Genomic DNA, 19,351 nt, shown 5'->3' with positions numbered 1-19,351 from the left:
TTGGAAAAATGCCTCTCCAAAAAGGTAATACATTATGGGAGGATCAGAGTACTAGGTGGGCTTGTATGGAACCTTTGAAAGTAGTAAGTATCTTTTTTGAGAATTTCTGATTGATTATACATGGTAGAAAAGTGAATTTAGAACAAGACATAAATAACCATGAATACAGGAACAAAATATAAACAAAATATCTTAGAAATCGAAACTCTCTGAAATAATTGGTAATGTTAAAAAAAAACAAATGAAACTTGTAGTCAAAAGTTGAATCTTTGTATGAAAAATACTTTGTTTAATGCAAAGAGATTGTTTATTTGCTTCATACTTTAAAAACCCATGAGACGTTACCCAATTTCTGAAACTTACTATGCCAGTTTTTTATTTCAAGGAACATATGTGTAGATTTTGATGTAGTTCATTTGAGAACTGTGAATAAATTAAAATCGTTCATTTATTCATCAAACAATTCATTCAGCAAATATTCACTGAATGTATTCTGTGTACCAGGAACTGTTCCAGGCTCTGGGATACATCTGGAAAAAAGTAGACAAAACCCTGCCCTCTGTGGGTCACTGATAAATAAACAAGTGAGTAAATATGCAGAATATAAGATGGTGTAAGTATTATGGAGAAAATAAAAGCAGTTATAATTAGTGATAGAGAGGCCACAGGAGGGTGGTATTTGGTATTTTATACAAGTCTATCCAGAAAGGCTTCATGACAGACATTTGAGCAGAGACAATTCCCACTGTGGATACATACCAGAGAGGTATCTGGGACTGAGAGTTCCAGGAAGAGAAGCAATAAGAGTAAGGTTCCCAAGGTTGGAGCATGCTTGGCATTTTTCCAGAAACAGCAGGAAATCTAGTATGATGGCTGAAGGAGAATGAGCAAGGGATGCTGTAATAGCAGGCCGTGTGTCAGGACAAAGAGTCTGTACTTATACCTCACCTATCCTGCCCTCTTTGCCTCCCCCTCACCACTTGACTTTGTGCTCCTCTACACTTGTGATGTCCAATATGGTCACCACTAGCCACTTGTGACTGTTGGGAACGTGGAATGGGGCTAGTCCAACCAGACAGTATGACATATTTAATATGTTGACATAAACATATTTTGGCTATTGGGCTAAGAGTAAGTAATTTCATCTGTTTCTTTTCTTGTACTTAATATTTTTGTTTTGAGATAATTCTAGATTCCCACACAATTGCAAGAAATCCTATCCACTCTTTATCCACTTTTCCCAACAATATCTTGTGAATTTATATTCACAGTAGTGCTACTGGGATATTTACAATGATCCAATCCTATTCAGATTTCTCTAACTTTAGCTGTACTCATGTACGTGTGTGTGTGTGTGTGTGAGTGTGTGTGTGTGTGTGTGTGTGTGTGTGTGCGCGTGTATTATTTCTATGAAATTTTTTTTTACATGTGTAGGTTCGTGCATCTACCACCACATCAAAATACAGAATGGTTCTTTCATTACAAAGATCCCTTATATTGTCCTTCCATAACCACTCCCATTCCTTCTTGTATACAACTCCTCCCTTTAGCCCTGATCTCTAGCAATAGTCTGTTCTTCATTTCTATAATTTTGACTTTTGAAAAATGTTATGTAAATCAAACAATGTATATCCTTTGGGGATCGCCTTTCTTCCCTTAGCACAATTCTCTAAAGGTTAATCCAAATCACTGTACACACACACACACACACACACACACACACACACACACACACGCACGCACACGCACACACACTCACACATTTCATTGCCTCCTTTTTGCTGCGTAGTATTCCACGGTACAGATGTACCACAATTTATTTATTTATTCAGCCATCAAAGGACACCTGGGTTGATTCTAGTTTTGCTGTTATGAATAAAGCTGCCATAATTATTCCTGTACAGATTTTTGTGAACATAAATTTTCTCTTTTTTTTTTTTTGAGTTGAAATTGCATTCTGTCACCTAGGCTGGAGTGCTGTGGCACACTCACAGCCACCCCAGCATCGACCTGCTGGATTCCGGCGAACCTTCTGCCTCAGCCTTCCAAGTAGCCAGAACTATAGGCGCGTGCTACCACACTTGGCTAATTTTTTTTATTTATTGTAGAGACGAGGCCTTTCCAAGTTGCCCAAGCTGTTCTCGAACCCATAGGCTCAGGCGATTTCCTCTCCTCACCCTCCCAAAGTGCTGAAATTACAGGCTTGAACTGACTGAACATAAGTTTTCATTTGACTGGGGTAAATGCTGAGTCCAATCTGATTCCAATTGCTGGGTCATATGGTAATGGCATGTTTAGTTTTATAAGACTGCCAAAGTGTTTTCCATAGTGGCTGTGCCCCATCTGTTTCTTTTTACTTTTTTTTCAATGTGGCTACTAGAAAATTTTAAATTACATCCATAATTTTTCACATTTTGTGTAGAAAGTCCTGTCTTGAGTACCAAGTTCTTCCCAGATGCCATGATTTTCATCTGGAGTATATTCGTATTATCCCATCATAAATGCATGAACGTCTATAACTTACCCATTTAAGAAAATCTCTGAAACCAGATGCCCTAGGTTTAGATCTTGGGTCTATTTCTTAATGTCTGTATGATTTGTTATGTTACTTAATACTTTGGTTCCTCAGGTTTTTCTTTTTTTTTTTTTTTAAGCAGGATTTATTAAGAGGACAAAAAAGCTCCCACAGTAAGGGAACCCAAGGGGCTTGCCTGGTTCCTCAGTTTTTTTAACCTGTGAATGGGGTGATTGTAGCAGTACTGATCTCGTTGGGTTTGTGTGAGTGTTACATGAATTCTTGCATGTAAAATTATTTTCTGTTGAGACCCTTCTGACCTCTTCCCCGAAAGCAGCTTCAAATCCTCATACAGACTTCCACTGCAGTCAACATTCTCATTAAATTTGTGATTGCATGATTATTTCATATATTTCCTCACTGCTAGAATCTAAGCACCTGTGAGGCCAGTGACCTCATGGGTCTGATTCACTGCTGTATCCTGAGTGCTAGCACAGAACTGGCCAAGAAGAGGCACTTAATTTATCACTGAAGAATGAATGAATGAATTTCCTTCAATGTAAACATGTGTTCATGATTTACTTATAGTATTATTTTGTTTAATTTCTTTCTTAATTTTTAAAAACTCATTTTTTCATGTTTCTCTGATTAAGAAGACTAGGTCTCTAATTGTAAGTTATAGAAACAGTTTTTACAAGAGGATTCTATGTATTCTGGAATAAAAACCGTTCTGGTATTATAACAGAATTCAAAGGTAAAAATTTTAAGACTCATCTGTAATGTGATACTGTTTAGTTATTTGGATTAAATATTCAGTTTAAATAATAATTTCGTTGTTGCGCTGAGATTCTCTGGGTTGACAGAATTCAGGTTACTTACCTACTTCCTTTGGCTTTATGGGCCTTTTGAAGACTGAGCCCCCAAAGCACCAGTAGGTGACATTGTTACAGAAATACTTCTTTATACCAATAATTTTATTTTGATATTCCAATTATTTAAGGCCTTAATTAGGTAAGTTTCAAGACAGTCTTAGGAAGGTCAGTGAAAACCATGGTGCCACATACATGATCTTCCCTTATTCACTCTCTGTTTAAAGCCCAAACTGTGTACCAACTATGACTAACAACCGCATATACCTTTTGTACACTCACACACACACATTTGGTTAGTCATTTGCCTTTGCCTTCTTACATACTGAGAGCAGTTACCAAGATAGAAAGAATATGAACTTACAGTCACTTTGACCTAGGATGAATGAGACTCTTGCTCTACCATTTTATTAACTTTGTGGTCTTAAAAAGATCAATAAACATGTTTTGCCTTCATTTCATTTGCTACATAATGGAAATGCTACCTGGAGACATTCATTGCATTGATGACTAAATGAAAAAGTTCACTTATAGGTTCTAATAATAAATATCTCCATCTTTGGGTGGTACCACCTTGTGTCATGAATTTTAGGGCATACTTATAGAGGTATGTTTTCTCCACATGACTACGAAGGCAGGTGTTATTGGATTAATGTTATACATCAGACATGCTAAGTATCAGAAATGTCATTTAACTTCACATAGTTACATGACAAGACTGTACTATAAAACCATGACTCTCAAGTCCAAACTAATCCATAGGGAGATGAAATATTCCTCTTCTTCATTAAAATATTTGAGCTCAAATTTATGCTGAAGCATATCCAGGTATAAAATAAAAGTTGTGATGATATCTGCTTTGTATCCAATATTAGATTCATAATTTACTGATTATTTTATTTTAGTATGACAATGCAAGTGTCTACTATAATTGTCCATATTCACACTTGAAGAAACAGGCTAGGAGAGATTAAATTAGTGGCTCAACGTCAGAGAGCTAGTAATTATTAAAACCAGGATATGATACTGTATAACGTGAGGGTTCAGGCATTTACCAGTAGTGTATATTGCTCTTATTTCAATACTTTAAGTTGGTCATCTAGGTTGATTACATAGAAGGTAATGTTCTTTTTTGTTTTCATATGTCTTATATTCTTCAACATTTTTTATCCATTTTTATGAGGGGAGTCCCCCAAATCCAGAATTTACTTAAAAAATTGTATATTTATTCTTATAAGTTTCAATTCCAGTCACCTTCAAAGTACTCCCCATCTGATGCAATACCTACTGAGCTGTTTTTTTTACTGCTCCAAACAGTTTTTGAACTCGTCAATTTTGATACCTTTTTGTGCTTCTGCTGTTTTTTATTTCACCTCTTCTACATCATCCAAACGTTTCTCTTTGAGGATTTTTTCATCCAGGAAAGCAAAATAAAGTCATTCGGGATGAGATTGGGTGAATGGAGGGAGAGCGGGACATGTGGGTCATGCCAGTTTCAGGTAAAAACCACTGACCACTCAGCACAGTGTGGGAAGGTGCACTTGTAAATCACCCATCATGAAATGGCCAAACACATTGAAAGAATCTCAAAAAGATTTCATTTTTGAGTCTCTCACAACAACACTAGCTGGTACACTGATGCCAAAGGGTTCTTAGAACACTTATCTAGCAGGGGAAACCTGTACTACAACAGATTTGCCCTCCAAAAGATAATTCTGGATGTTTTGCACCCCTCCCTGTACAGTGTGATAAAATAAAGTCATATTCTCTCTTTCCTATGCCTTTTTATTTTTCGCGTTTCTACAGCCTTTATAAATGGAAAAAAAAAAACAGCAAATCTTTTCTTGAAGTGAGCTAATAATTTTGGCCCCTCCCATTTTTCTGTTGTAACCCAAGGATTTCAAGGATCGTCATAAATATCTATATACCAACAATAATATTTATGATTAGGTAACCCCAGTGTTAAAGATGTGAAAACATGATACCACGGTTTTTTTAAAAAAAATCATTCCAGCCACATTTTAATAAATCTGTATATAAATACCTCTGGAATAGCAATATTACATGGTTTGCTTTTCTAATGGAAATATTAATTCTTATTTAAAGATTACTATTTATTTGCATACTGTACATGAGTCTCTGTTTGAAATTTGTTAGCCTTCCATCTACTGTACATCTACTCCATGCAGCTATTTTTATGGGAAAGTTGGTGCTTTACAGAAGCATTTTGCTTTTATGTGTTGCTATTTTATTATTGCCATATTTAAATGAAGTGCTCCTATTGTGTAACCAGGGAGAGTTCTTTAAACTTGGGAATATTTGCTTCACGTAATATAGTGATACTTATTTATTTCATTTCCCTAAAATATTAACTTTGATTAATAATTATATACAGGCTTTGTTCTTCTTATCTGGGTGTCAACAGTAATTGGAATCCATATCCATATCCTACCTTGCAATCATGCTGCAAAAGGCCAATAAATTCCCGCTGAGTGTGTTACTTGTTAAATTTAGTGCATTACATTCAGGGTAATGAATAAAAGCAGTGGACCGTTACTGTCTGGCTGACTAAGGAAGGCTAGAACAGCCAGACTCCCCTGAGGCCTGGAGTTGGCTTATAAAAACAGTGACAGGCAGAATTGAGGGAGTCCCTAAGCATCATAGTTCAGTTTGTCTCCCTTAATTTTCTCTTCTGTAGAGTCTCAGGCTATAGGGAGGTGAGGTAACCTTAGACATTAATTCACACAGTTTCACAAAATGCTACATGCTTTGGTTTCATTAACAAGCAAACACAGTTTAGACAAATAGTTATGCATTTACATCGAGCAGGGAGATGAGAATATGATTGGATGTAAAGTTGTGGCTAGGCCTTCATGCGGTTGTCTTTGTATACCTATGTAGGCCTTCTGTGTATTCACCTGTCTGTACTTAAAATGCACATAGGTATTTTTAGGAGTAAATAATGAGGCAAGCCCCATAGATAGATATGTCTATTTGCTTCCATCTCATATTTATTGAACATACATAAACAGTTAGTGAAAAAAGGACTACCACATTCTTAAGGCTACTTACAGCTTAATGAATAGTTTCTTCATATGAAAAGGATTCTTTTTAAAACTATAATACCATAAAAATTACATGTACTGTATATGTACAAATGCAAAGATGTTGGCACAAACCGGTGTATTTTCTAAGTTTTGGGGTTTTTTTGGTTTTTTTAATTGATAACTGAGTGAGAGTCTTTATTCTCTCAGCCTAACAATTGTTACATACTATACTTCCTGCCAAAGCCAGCAGGCTCCCTTAGTCCTTTGAGCTATTGTGAATATCAATATCAAGACAACAAAACTAGATTCTTAGAGAAAGGAAGAAAAAATAATTTTATGAAATGACCACTTTATATTATTCTTGAGTGTCCTGGAAAATGAAAAAGTGTGAAGTGTCCTTTGCTGTCCATGATAGAACAGCTGGTTCCAAATAACTTGTTGTATCTCATTAGAGATGTATTAGATCTAATTATGCAACATATAAGTGAGATCATTATAGTAACATTATCTCGATGAGGTAAGTAAAGCACACATGAAATCTGACACTGCTGCTTGAAAGAATTTTCTAAAGCAAATGTAAGAAATTAATGACCACTTAAGTGTATGTTAACTGGTGTTGCAAACCAGTTATGAATCTTTGTCATGTAATGAAAAGATATAATAGGGATAATGTGTACCTTGATTTCTTCTGGAGATAATAATGAACTTCCAGGCAAATATTATCTTTTGATATGGACAAATTGTTTTCTAAACATAATAAAATCAGTGCCTTTTTAATAGCACTTTGTGTTAGAGATTCTCAAACTTTGGAGTGTAACAGAATCACAGAGAGGGCTTGTTAAAAAACAAAGATTGCTGGGCTCCAACCTCCATGCTTCTGTTCAGCAGGGCTAGGGGGAGCCTGAGAATTTGCATTCTAAAATTCCCAAGTGGCATTGATGCTGCTGGTCCACGTCCACTATTTGAGAACCACTGGACTGTGTGAAAATCACCAAAGAAGACACTTAACTCACATTATCTTCTTGATTAATTTTCTGTGAGATGTAACCTAAGGATCCTATTCTGCGTGGTATTTTTCAATCAAGCCATATCTTTGGAAATCTGGATTCTTTTACAAAAAAATCCATCCTTAAAATGTAATTATGACTATCTGCCAAGCTTTAGACATATTTATAACAACATATTTATAAACAACAGCACACATAATCAAAGGAATAAATATTACAAATTTCATAATTAACAAGAAAGATGCCAAAAATAATTAGAAGAAGAATCAGCTCTATCAAGCTTATTTTGCTTTTTCTTGTCTACAGACATTATCTCTTTCTTCAGAGGTCTCAGTGTGCTTACTAAATTGGTTGATTCTGTCCAACAAGTTTTAAGTTTTAAAAAAGTAGCAATGGAATCAGTATTGTTTATTATCATATATAAATCGACTAATTGACTCCCATAACTTGGACGATTTTGCTAATTTAATATTGTGTTTAGGATGTTGCATATAATTAAATGCCACCAAAATTTCACATACGACTTTAATTTTTCAGTTTTTGTATTTTATCTGTTTCTTATCCCAAATCAAACATTATAATTGTTATGGTAGCAGTTGATATTCAAAGGGCATTTCCAGAGAGAATAATTTCTGGGCTCTATTCAGGTAACCTTCAAAATTAGACAATCTGGTTCATTTTCTGAACTGAAATGTCTAAGTCTCCATAAAATAATAAAATAATAAAATATCTATGTAATCATCATGCCTAAAAGTAAACATAAATATTGTGTGGCCCAATATTAAAGATATGACTTCAAATTTTCTTATGAAAGAGATTTTAAGCCAAATTTATGACACAACCAAAGTTCTTAATTTTGAAAAATTGGGTTATAGTTTGTTTGCTAAGATGATTTTAACTGAGCTATCTGACTAACCCGTGTTGTCTCCATCCTTATCTTAAAACATAGCAAGGCATGCCAGTCGTCTGCCATGTTAGAAATGAGGAAACTGTTATTGAAAGATACAAGTCATTGTTTTGGGATCATTTCACTGTGGTTATCCTAGTCTTTTAAAAAAGTTCTATTTCTCAGCATCACTTTTTTAAGTATACAGAAAACCTCTTTCTTATATTGAATTATGTCCACAGGCACAACTAGATTGAAGGTTTAGAGTCTGTTCACTCTTGACTGTACTCTGTAGTCACAGGAAGAGCTTAGAAAATACTGATGCCTATGTCTCACCAGAGAAAATTGGATGTAATTGGGCTGGTGAATAGCCAGGTCATTAGGGTCTTTAAAAAATAATCTTCCCATGTGATTATAATGTGCAGCTGAGTTGGAGACCAATGTTTATAGTTATTTACAGATGAATCCATCAAAAGAGCAATATCAATGAAGCTAGTGTATGCATCTCACATGCTAAGAGTATTGGCACATGGAAAATAGTAAAGCTTTCATTCTGATGACTGTGCATTTGTGTGTTTTTAACCGTACAGAAGTGGGATAATCATGGTGAAAACCACTCTATGGATTTAATATAATCTTGGCAAAAACATGTGCTTACATTAGCAATACTTATAATGGGGTTACATTTTCACTTGATTCAGGTTCTTTCTTTCTCTTGTTCTTCTGCAATGATTCCTAACCAGAATACCAGAGAGTAGATGATGTGTCGGGTATTGTGCCAGGGATAGGAACACAGTGGTCAACCAACATAAAGATAAGCTGATATAATTGGTAATATGTTTAGAATTAATACAAATATGAAAATTATTGGTAAAATAAAATACTTAACTGATTAAAAAGGATTTTAAAAAACCAACAATAATTTGGCATTAATATAGATTATATTGACAAAAATTAGGGAAAAAATATGGATCTGAAGAAGAGGAATAGAAGGCATACAAAAGGAAAGCTGTATCAAGATTTTCATCTTAACTGGAAGGGGCCAACCTTGCTACGTCATACTTGACTTTGAGAATTACACAATATAAAGTATAAAAAAGTATGTGGATATAGGAAACTAACCCATAACTGTAGGCTGCTTTGGAACCTACATTTCAACACTGATACATTACCAAAGCTATTCTCAGAGACAAATTCATAGGCTTTAACAGTTAAAAGCATTAAAAAGGAATGTAGAGAAATCAAGTCTTTATCTTAGGAACTTAACTGGATTATAGTAAAGCAATGGCAAAACTTAGGGACAGAAGAAACACAAATTTAACTGAATTACAGAAATCATAAAATCAACAAGCAACCCACAGTAGTTATATTTTCTAAAGGACAAAAAGCTCTTTAATATTCAAAGAGTAAAAAGCAAAAAAAAAAAAAAAATAGAAATACGAAATAATACAAAAACAAAACATTTTTTAAAATGTTGAGGGTAATGTTTAAGAGAGTAATTGCAAATTTCTATAAGATATGCTGACAAATATATTTTGTATAGGATATTAGTATAATGTCCAATAATTCATTCAAACTTTAGTTTATCTCAGCAATATGTACATGATTTCAATAATCAATTTATAATATTTGACTTTATATAACAACATGATATATGTTTGTGTACTCAAACTGTATTACAGAGTTCATAAATATGTTCTAAATATACTTCTTACAAATTTATATTTTTGCGAAAATTAGTATGAGATTTTTTTTTCCTGTCACATTTTTTACCTGGTTATTGCTGGTTTAGAAGAGTCACAAAATTCCACAAACTTCCTCTATGAAAATGTATGCACATTTCGTTTTTTACTAGATGTCTAAGATAGAGTATTTGTGAATGAACAAAATACTTGGTGCTAAGACACTGGGGGACAGGGTAAATGCAGATTAACCTTCTTCAAGGATAGTGTGGCAAGTGCCAGGTATCCCAGTGTTTGAGGAGATGAGTCCCTGGATATAAACAGCAAATACAGGTTTGGGAAATTTTATATATATATTTTTAATTTCATTTCAGAATTTTTTTTTTTTTACAAAATACCTCTTTTTATCTTTTTGCTTTTTGCAAATTTGATACATTTGTAGGAAATAGATCTTAGCTAGAGACCTGCATTTTACTCTCTACTACATTTGCTTATCCTACTGCCCATTACTTCTTGCATGTTAGCCTAACTGGTCTTGAGACATGTCTCTTCCTTCCAACACCCCACCATACCCCACTATTGTGCCTCAATCACCTTATTAACGTGGAGCATGGAGCTGACTTTTGCAGGCTACACATTCGGCTATGAGCCCAATACCAGTGTATCTCAGGCTCATTCACAAAGGTTGAACTAGTCCAGCTCTCATACTCATGGACAGTTCTGTGTTCTTATTGTAACAACCACATCCTACAACAGACAGTGAGGACCATTACTAAGAGCTATAGTGGCAAGTGCTGGCTGTTTGTCCTCCAGGGACTCATCTCCTCAAACACTGGTATACCTGGCACTTGCCACACTATCCTTGAAGAAGGTTAATCTGCATTTACCCTGTCCCCCAGTTTCTTAGCACCAAGTATTTTGTTCATTCACAAATACTCTATCCTAGACATCTAGCAAAAAATGAAATGTGCATACATTTTCATAGAGGAAGATAAAGAAGTTGAACTCCAAATACATTTTAAATCATAAAAGGAGTTTGAAAATATTATAAAATAAATGGGAATGCAGAATGTGCCACATGAAATAAGATATATCAGTGAAGGTAGGTTTGAAATATCAGTTGAAAGCAGATTTCTACCTTTGGGTCAGGCTGTAAATATTAACATTCCTTAATTAGGAGCGTACTATATATCTGGCATTATGCCTAAGAACTTTGCATATATAATTATATTTAATCTTTCCAAGTCTCTGTCAGGTAGGTTCTATTATTGCTCTTCTTTTTATTTTTTATGTTTTTGAATAGGGAAGCTAAAATGTAAAGAGATTAAGAAATTTGTTCTTCATGATACAAATAATAAATAGAGAAACTTGATTCAAACTCTAATTTTCCCCTGGATTTTAAGTTCATAATCATAATGCTATAATGTTGTTGTATATTATTATATCGCTACTTTTACTGATTGCAGAGGATTGGAACCCAATTTACATTAGTTTAAGAAAAAGCAGAAATCAAAGACAGGACCCTAAGGGATTTCACAAATCAAGAACAGGAATGTAGATGAGCTTTGGAACATCAGAAACCCATGAATAAACATTGTCCAGACTCAGTTTCCACCTCAGCTCCTACGACTTTGCCACCCTTTGTCAGTTCCCTCCTCCCAACTCTACAACCCCTGGCTTGCTTACTCCTGTTCACAAAATAGGAAATAAGGTCGCTGTGAGCGTTATACCTTTTAGTCTAAGTGCCCAATGCCAAAAAAAAGATGACCTTGACTCATTTATTATCACAAATCCTGCAAATAGTGGAGGTAGAAAACTGGCCAGGTTTAGGTCATTGTTCATTTGACAACTATCACTAAGTCATTCACGTAAGACTATTTTGAGAATGTTCTATATGTCTGACCCTATCTTGGGCACTGGAAATTCAGCAGTGAACCAGACAAACAAGATGTTACATTTTAGTGGGAAGAGACAGGCAATAAATAAAGTTAAAATATATGATAAATATCGGAGTGGCAAGTACCTATATAAGTAAATACATACGTTGAGTTCAAATAGTTCTAAATTAAATCAGGGTAATACATAGAAAATGATAACATGGAGGGGTGGAGGTGGTCTGCATTATAGATACAAGAGAATGTTTCTCTGAGATGACATCTGAGTGTAGACCCAAATGACAAGAAGAAACTAGCCATTGAAAAATCAGGAAAGACTATAGTAGGCAGAGAAGGTGAAAGGGACAAAAGCAGTGAGCCAAGAGAATATTAGACTGCCAGGGTGGCTAGAACCCAGTAAGCTAATGGGAGAAAGATAGGAAACCAGTTCGAAACAAGGAGGCAGAGACTAAAAATATCTACAAGTCTTTACAAGGTATATGAATGTTATTCAAAGTGGAAAAAGTTAGAGCCAGAGGGAGGGTGCTATGATTTGCCCAAGTTGGGTCAGGTACCCCTTGGGTTATGTTTTAATTTGACTGCTGTGCTGAAGCCAGAGGGCTAGAGAATGAGACTATTTCCCATGGGAGCTGTGGTTCTGGACAGATAAAGCAATGCACAATTCTACTCTCCTTACAATTCCATTCAAATACCTCTGTTATAAAGCCCCTTAACAGTTAGTGCTCACATATTGTCAGTCACAGTAGCTAGTGTTCTTTCAAAGCCAGCTTTATCTAGAAGGTTATATTTCTGCTGGTTTTCAATATCTTAGATTTTTTTAATCTTTCATCCAATTTTAAGACTGTTTTAAGGGACTGGCTCATTTGGAATATGATCCGGTGTTGGAAAGTGATCTTTGTTATGCTGATTTATTGATTGATTACCTAGTGGTTAACACCTGCTTGAATACTGTTTATCGCCCCTAGGCATTGGCTTCTAGTTCCATTTCATTGGGCTTTGTATTTTAAAATCTCCTATCTCTCAAGCTCTGTTATTTGCCCTGCTTATTTTCAGCTTTCTTAGGAAAGAAAATGATTGGATCCCGGGGGCATTTCCTAGATATCTGGCAAGGAACATCACACAGCTATAAAAGCAAGTCAAACTAACTGGAGAAAATGGAAAATGGAAAGAGATGCCAGTAGAAAGAAGAGAATCTGGGAGGAAAAAAGGGTGGAGAAAACTATAGACACTCTGAAAGTAGTCATATTGAAAAACAAAGGAACAGCCCAAAGAGTCATGAATCACTGACAGGAATTAATGAGATGGAACACTTCTCGAGGAAAAAGAGCCAAGTATAGATAAAGAAAGGAAAAATAGCACAAAAGAAAGAAGAAACAAAATCGAGGAAAGTAAAAAATAAATAAATAAATAAATTAAAACCCCAAGTGCAAGGTGAAAGAGTTAAACAAGAATGGATAAATTAGGAAATGGTGTATTGCATTAAAGCAAATGTATTCTGTTTTCTTTATTCTTATCTTTAACTGGCTTTGCATTTCTCGGGTAGCAAAGCCAAACTGAAAGGATAATTTTGTTTATGTACCCAATTTGCATAATTGTGCAATATAAATTACAATGCTAATTAAGGACAGCCCTTGGGCTTCTGGAATTGGGTCAGAGTGGCTCCCCAAGTGTAGGGAGGTTGGGGCATTGGCTCTGCCCCCTCTCCCGCTGCAGGGAAGCTGGGCAAAAGAAAAGAAACCTCTCTGACAGTGTGTGAATTTTGTCAGAATTTGTTGAAGACCCAGAACTGTATGTCTCACTCCCAGACTTGGCTTTTAAAATTATCTTTGTGTGATTTTTTTGCAATGAAGCACTTAAAAGCTAAAATTTCTCTTAGATACTGTGTTGGTTATCTTTTCATGAATTTTTTTCTCAATTTTTTTTTTTATTCAGAGAATTTTTGTTAAAACACTGTAGATTACTGAACATGAACCTGGCATGCAATGTTTTCTCACTGGATTCTTGCCAGAATTGTCTCAGACAAGTGCATGATATACCCTCTTGTGAGCCTGGGGGAGATGACAAGCTGATTTCTGAGCTTTAGTTAAATCCCTGTCCTTAAAACTAAACTATTGTAAAGTAACTACATCAAATTTAGTCCCAGAAAGTTGATTTCTTGCACTAGTCATAACAGAGAATTGAAAGGTACAGGGTTCATATCATCTTCGGCTTGGATTTTCTTCAAAGAAAGAACATTTCTGAGCTCCTATCTTGAAGGCTGAAGGCTAGCATAACAATGATGGAGCCTCTGTTGAGGCCTATTTTGAAGGTGGTGTTTTGCAGGCTTTTTGTAACCACTGAAACTGGAACTCAAGCAAAGGTTATGTACTGGCTGGGCTCAGTGGCGGCTCAGCCTGTAATCCCAGCACTTTGGGAGGCCGAGGCGAGAGGATTGCCTGAGCCCACGGGTTCAAGACCCACCTGGGCAAGTTGCCAAGACTTCGTCTCTACAATAAATACAAAATTAGCTGGGCATGGTAGCATGCTTGTGGTTCCGGCTACTTGGAAGTCTGAGGTGGAAGGGTCGCCGGAGCCCAACAGGTCGAGGCTGCAGTGGCTGGGAGCGTGTCACTGCCTTCCAGCCTGGGTGATGGAGTGAGACTCCAACTCAAAAAAAAAAAAAAAAGTTATGCACAAAATAGAAAGAAGCAGATCTCAATCAATGAAGTTGAAGTAGGGGTGAAGGAGATGGTGGAAGGGGAGACTAGTGTTCTAAATCCTCTCTGCCCTCTTTCCCTTCTTCTCCACCTTCTAAGAGTGTAGATGTCACTTCTATAAATATTTAAGATCTATCTGACTTGATTAACAGTATAACAGGGAAGGCTGCTAGTTGATAACACATGATTTTGATTGCAAGATACCAAGAAGCTCTTTGTACTGGGATGATTACAGGGATAATTGGAAAATATGTAACCTGTGTTACTAAATTTTCTAGAGCAATATTTACCAAGCTTTTTCATATTCAGTTATTTGAAAAAAAAACATATTTTGATTTAATTCAGGGGTTGGCCTGAATGTTTATGCACCCCCCCCCCAATTCATGTTAAAATCTTTATCCCCAAGGTGTTGGAATTAGAAGGTAGGGCCTTTGGAAGGCAATTAGATCATGTGGGTGGAACTCTCATGTATGAGATTAGTGCCCTTATAAAGGAGGCCTGGAATAAACCTCTTGTTGCTCCCTACTATAGGAAGCTACAGAGAGAAGTTGGTTGCTTATAAAGAATTAAGCTCTCACCAGGCATGAAATCTGTTGTGCCTCGATCTTGGACTTAACAGCCTCCAGAACCAGGAGAAATACATTTCTGTAGTTGATAAACCACCCAGACTATGGTATTTTGTTATACCATTCTGAACAGACTGAAACATAGAGTAAATTAGACAAGGGACTCTGGACAAAGTTGCTCCTGTTCCAAGGTGACCGGCTCTGGGGCTTTGGCCAACCAGACCTTCCAGTTACCTGAGACTAAGTGGTTATAGCTCATGGCATAGCAGTAGGTCTTGAACAAGGTTCCACACTGCAATCTAAGCCGTATCAGTGGTCAAGTGATCATTTATAAGAAGGCCCACGGTCAAATCAGCATGGGTTAGACATTTTGGCTAGACAAACAGAGTCGAATATGTTTATTGTAGGAATTCTGGTATTAGCAACACTGTTTTCCCCTTTTCCCTCCATTCCCTATGGAATCCACACTTCCCCACACTATCATTTTTCTCCACATGGGTTCAGTGAAACTGGCCTAACCTTAGCTAAAAGAGAGGGCAACTGTTGTTCTGGTTAGCAAGAATAGCTCATACCCCAGGCCATAGGAATTGGTTCAGGCTAATAATAGACTAGAGCCTTGCAAATCACAGTCATACTTAGGACAATGGGAAAATTCAGCAAACTGTTGTAATAATTTTTGATCATGTATATAAAGCTGTGAGTGAACTTTCCCAACTTATTCTTAGTATATGAAATAATATGCTCTTCATTTTGCTAAGACTCATCTGAATTGATCTGAATTGAGTATCATTTTCAACTGGAAGAGTCCTGAGATATATATATGTGTGTGTGTGTGTGTGTGTGTGTGTGTGTGTGTGTGTGTGTGTGTATATATATATATATATATATATATATATATATATATATACATATATATATATATATATATGATTTTTCCCCTATATTTCAGATCTAATAGGTCATACTCCACCTTAAAAGTCTCCAGGAATCACTACTGCATGTAGGATAAAGACCAAGTCTTTATGTAATTATAGCTAATATATAGATCTACCCATAATATAATCAATATATTTGAATCAGAAAATCTGGGGATGGTGCCCAGAAACCTGTATTTGAGCAAAGTGACTCTTTTTCATGATAAAGTTTTTTTAACCATTGACAAGAAGCTTCAAGCTTGGAAAACATCTTGGTTGAGTACTCCCTAAAAGCTATCTCGCTACTTCAATCCTCTGCTTTCTTCATGCCTTTTTGTTTCTGTTTCACTAGAGACCTTGTCCTAATCAAGTGGTTCAACTTCCCTAGGGGCCTCATCCTAACTGGGTTTGTAGTTTAGCAATGCCATGCCTACTTTGTGTGGGTGATTATTGTCAGGTTCTTACTGGAAGACTAGAAAATCAAACAAACTGAATTTTTATTCATTCAACTACTATTCTATCTTATTCAGGATAGAATGTTTACATTATCATATATACTTGCTTTGCCCTCTAAGATTTACCTTCTTGCTGATTTCAGAAAAATATTAAAACATTTCCTAGGCACACAACTGATGACATTGTGAGTTACAAACAGTTCATATTACACAGTAAGGGGGAATCATTTGAGAGTTCAACTCACATAATAGAAATTTCATCACAAAGGCAAAATTTGTTTGCATAAGTTGCACTTTGACTATATTTGCACACAAGTAGAACTAGCCAGATGCAAACACTGTGTCATGGTTTACAGCTCTGGCTCTAGAGCCAGACTTCCTGAGCTCAGATCCTGACCCACCATTACTAGTTATGGGGCCCTGGGCAAACGCACGGTGCCGCCGTTTCTTTTTCTACCGCACAAAAAAAATGTACTCAGTTCATTTTAGCTAACATTATAGTTTTTGAGGTAACATCCTGATGCCTCATGTAAAGGTCAGGCAAGGTTTGTCTAAACTGTGAATCCCTAAAAACACACATAAAGGCAACCATTTTGCAGACAAAAAAGTTTGGTTGAGAATGATTAAACATATACTGGGAAATGAAGGCAATGTAGGGTTCTTATAGAGCTTGCAAGATGTACTCAAATTTAATATGACCTAATTGATATACTATGAAATTTAGTATAGTTCACATTTACCCAAGCCCGGAAACTTCCACCAATTTTAGCTAAGATAATGGTGTCTATACAGAAATTCATATGGAAACATAAATGACCACGAATAGCCAAAACAATCCTTAGTAAAAGAAACAAAGCAGGAGGTATTACATCTCCAGACTTCAAACTTTACTATAAGGCTACAGTAATCAAAACAGCCTGGTATTGGTACAAGAACAGGCACATAGACCAATGGAACAGGACAGAGATTCTGGAAGAAAGCCTCAATTTCTCAACCAACACATCTTTGACAAAGCCTCCAACAATAACCACTGGGTAGAGGAGAACCTATTTAGTAAATGGTGCTGGGAAAACTGGCTGATCACATGAAGAAGATTGAAACAGGACCCCTACCTATCACCATACACAAAAATTAACTCTAAATGGATCAAAGACCTAAACGCACAACCTCAAACCATAAGAATCTTAGAAGACACAGGAGACACCATTATGGAACTTGGACCTGGCAACCAATTCCTATTCAGAACCTTAAATGTCCATACCTTAGGAAATACGAAAGACAAGTGGGACCTCACCAAACTAATGAGCTTCTGCAAAGCAAAAGAAACCATCAAGAGAGCAGGGAGAGAGCCCATAGAATGGGAAAAAATATTTGCCAACTGTATATCTGACAAAGGCATAACATCTAGGATCTATTCGGAACTCAAATGCACAGAAAGGAAAAAAACAAACAGCCTCATTAAAAAGTGGGTAAAAGACATGAATAGACACTTCTCAAAAGAAAATATAAGGGCAGTCAACAGACACATGAAAAAGTGCTCAGCCTCACTCATCATCATAGAAATACAAATCAAAACCACATTGAGATACCACTTAGTCCCAGTAATAATGGCCATCATTAATAAAATAAAAACAACAGTTGCTGGTGAGAATGCAGAGAAAAAGGAATGCTTCTACACTGCTGGTGGGAATGCAAACTAGTGCAACCTCTTTGGAAGACATTGTGGTGACTTCTGAAAGAACTAGAAATTGACCTTCCATATGACTCAGCACTTCCCATATTGGGAATATACCCAGAGGAACTCAAATCATTCTACCTAAAAGATACCTGCACACATATATTTCTTGCAGCTCTATTCACAATAACAAAAACATGGAACCAACCATGTTTCCCATTGAAGCTGGACTGGATAAAAAAAAAAAAAAATTGTGGTACGTATATACAATGGAATATTATGCAGCCATAAAGAAAGACAAACATATGGACTTTGTAGCAACTTGAATGGATTTAGAGTTGGTCATACTCAGTGATCTGTCACAGAAACAAAGAACAAAGTACCATATGTTCTCACTTGTAAGCGAATCTTGAACACTTATAATACTATAAGAAAGCAATTGACAGTAGTGGGAAACTGTCAGGGGAGGGGATGTGGGATTGGCAGTTGAGGGAAACTGCTGGGGAGGGAGAGGCTTACCTCATCAACAAGGGTACCTGCATAATCAACATTTGTACCCTGAATTGTATCCCACATCCTTATAATAAGAAATTTTCAAAAAAGATAATGGTGTCTGATATTTCTAATCTGCTCTCTTTTTCTTTGACTGCAGGTTCTTATTTTCCTTTTTTGAGGGCCTATTTCACTTCTAACTCCACTTATTCAGAAGATGTTACCATCATGTTTATTAATGGATCAGTCTGAGATGTTGGTACTTTCATGCCTGTGAGCACATATTATTACTTGTGAACAGTGTTCTAACATTTTAAATAGGTTACTAAAGTCTCTGTTATCTTGATGCTTATATTAGCATAGTGAAATAAACTGTGATTTCCTGGAAGTCAAACACTGAAATTTATTGTGTTTATCTTGTTCTGGAAATATAAGTAGGTGCTTGGTCAAAACTCCATATTATATTTAAAATATCAGGAACTTTTGAGGAGACTGGTTGGGCGGAGAAGAAAACTCAACAAGTGTAGACTTATGGTGATTACTGGAGACTTTAAGCTGCAAGTCACTTCTAAAAACACCTGGTAGCACTGCTCACTTTTAAGGTGACATAACAGAAAATACCTGTTTCACCAATTAAAAATGGACTGTAATT

The 19,351-nt window shown here is 36.1% G+C and overlaps 1 long non-coding RNA gene across 4 annotated transcripts in view; it reads left to right on the top strand.

Annotated features, from left to right (window-relative positions):
- Positions 1-18,964, top strand: part of LOC103266860 — a 100,810-nt gene extending 81,846 nt beyond the window's left edge. For 3 of the 4 annotated variants that reach the window (XR_002482310.1, XR_504722.2, XR_002482311.1), the window contains one exon: positions 505-1,198. This is a non-coding gene — a long non-coding RNA (uncharacterized LOC103266860). Of the gene's footprint in view, positions 1-504; positions 1,199-18,859 lie in introns of those variants that run through there. The other variant, XR_002482309.1, reaches the window with a different exon arrangement.
- Positions 18,965-19,351: the final 387 nt, after the last annotated feature.

The sequence above is a fragment of the Carlito syrichta genome, unplaced genomic scaffold, assembly GCF_000164805.1.
Source record: "Carlito syrichta isolate Samal-C Ts95f unplaced genomic scaffold, Tarsius_syrichta-2.0.1 Scaffold100986, whole genome shotgun sequence".
Taxonomy (NCBI): domain Eukaryota; kingdom Metazoa; phylum Chordata; class Mammalia; order Primates; family Tarsiidae; genus Carlito; species Carlito syrichta.
Note: the sequence above shows the minus strand (reverse complement) of the source record. Positions and strands in the feature narration are given on the sequence as shown.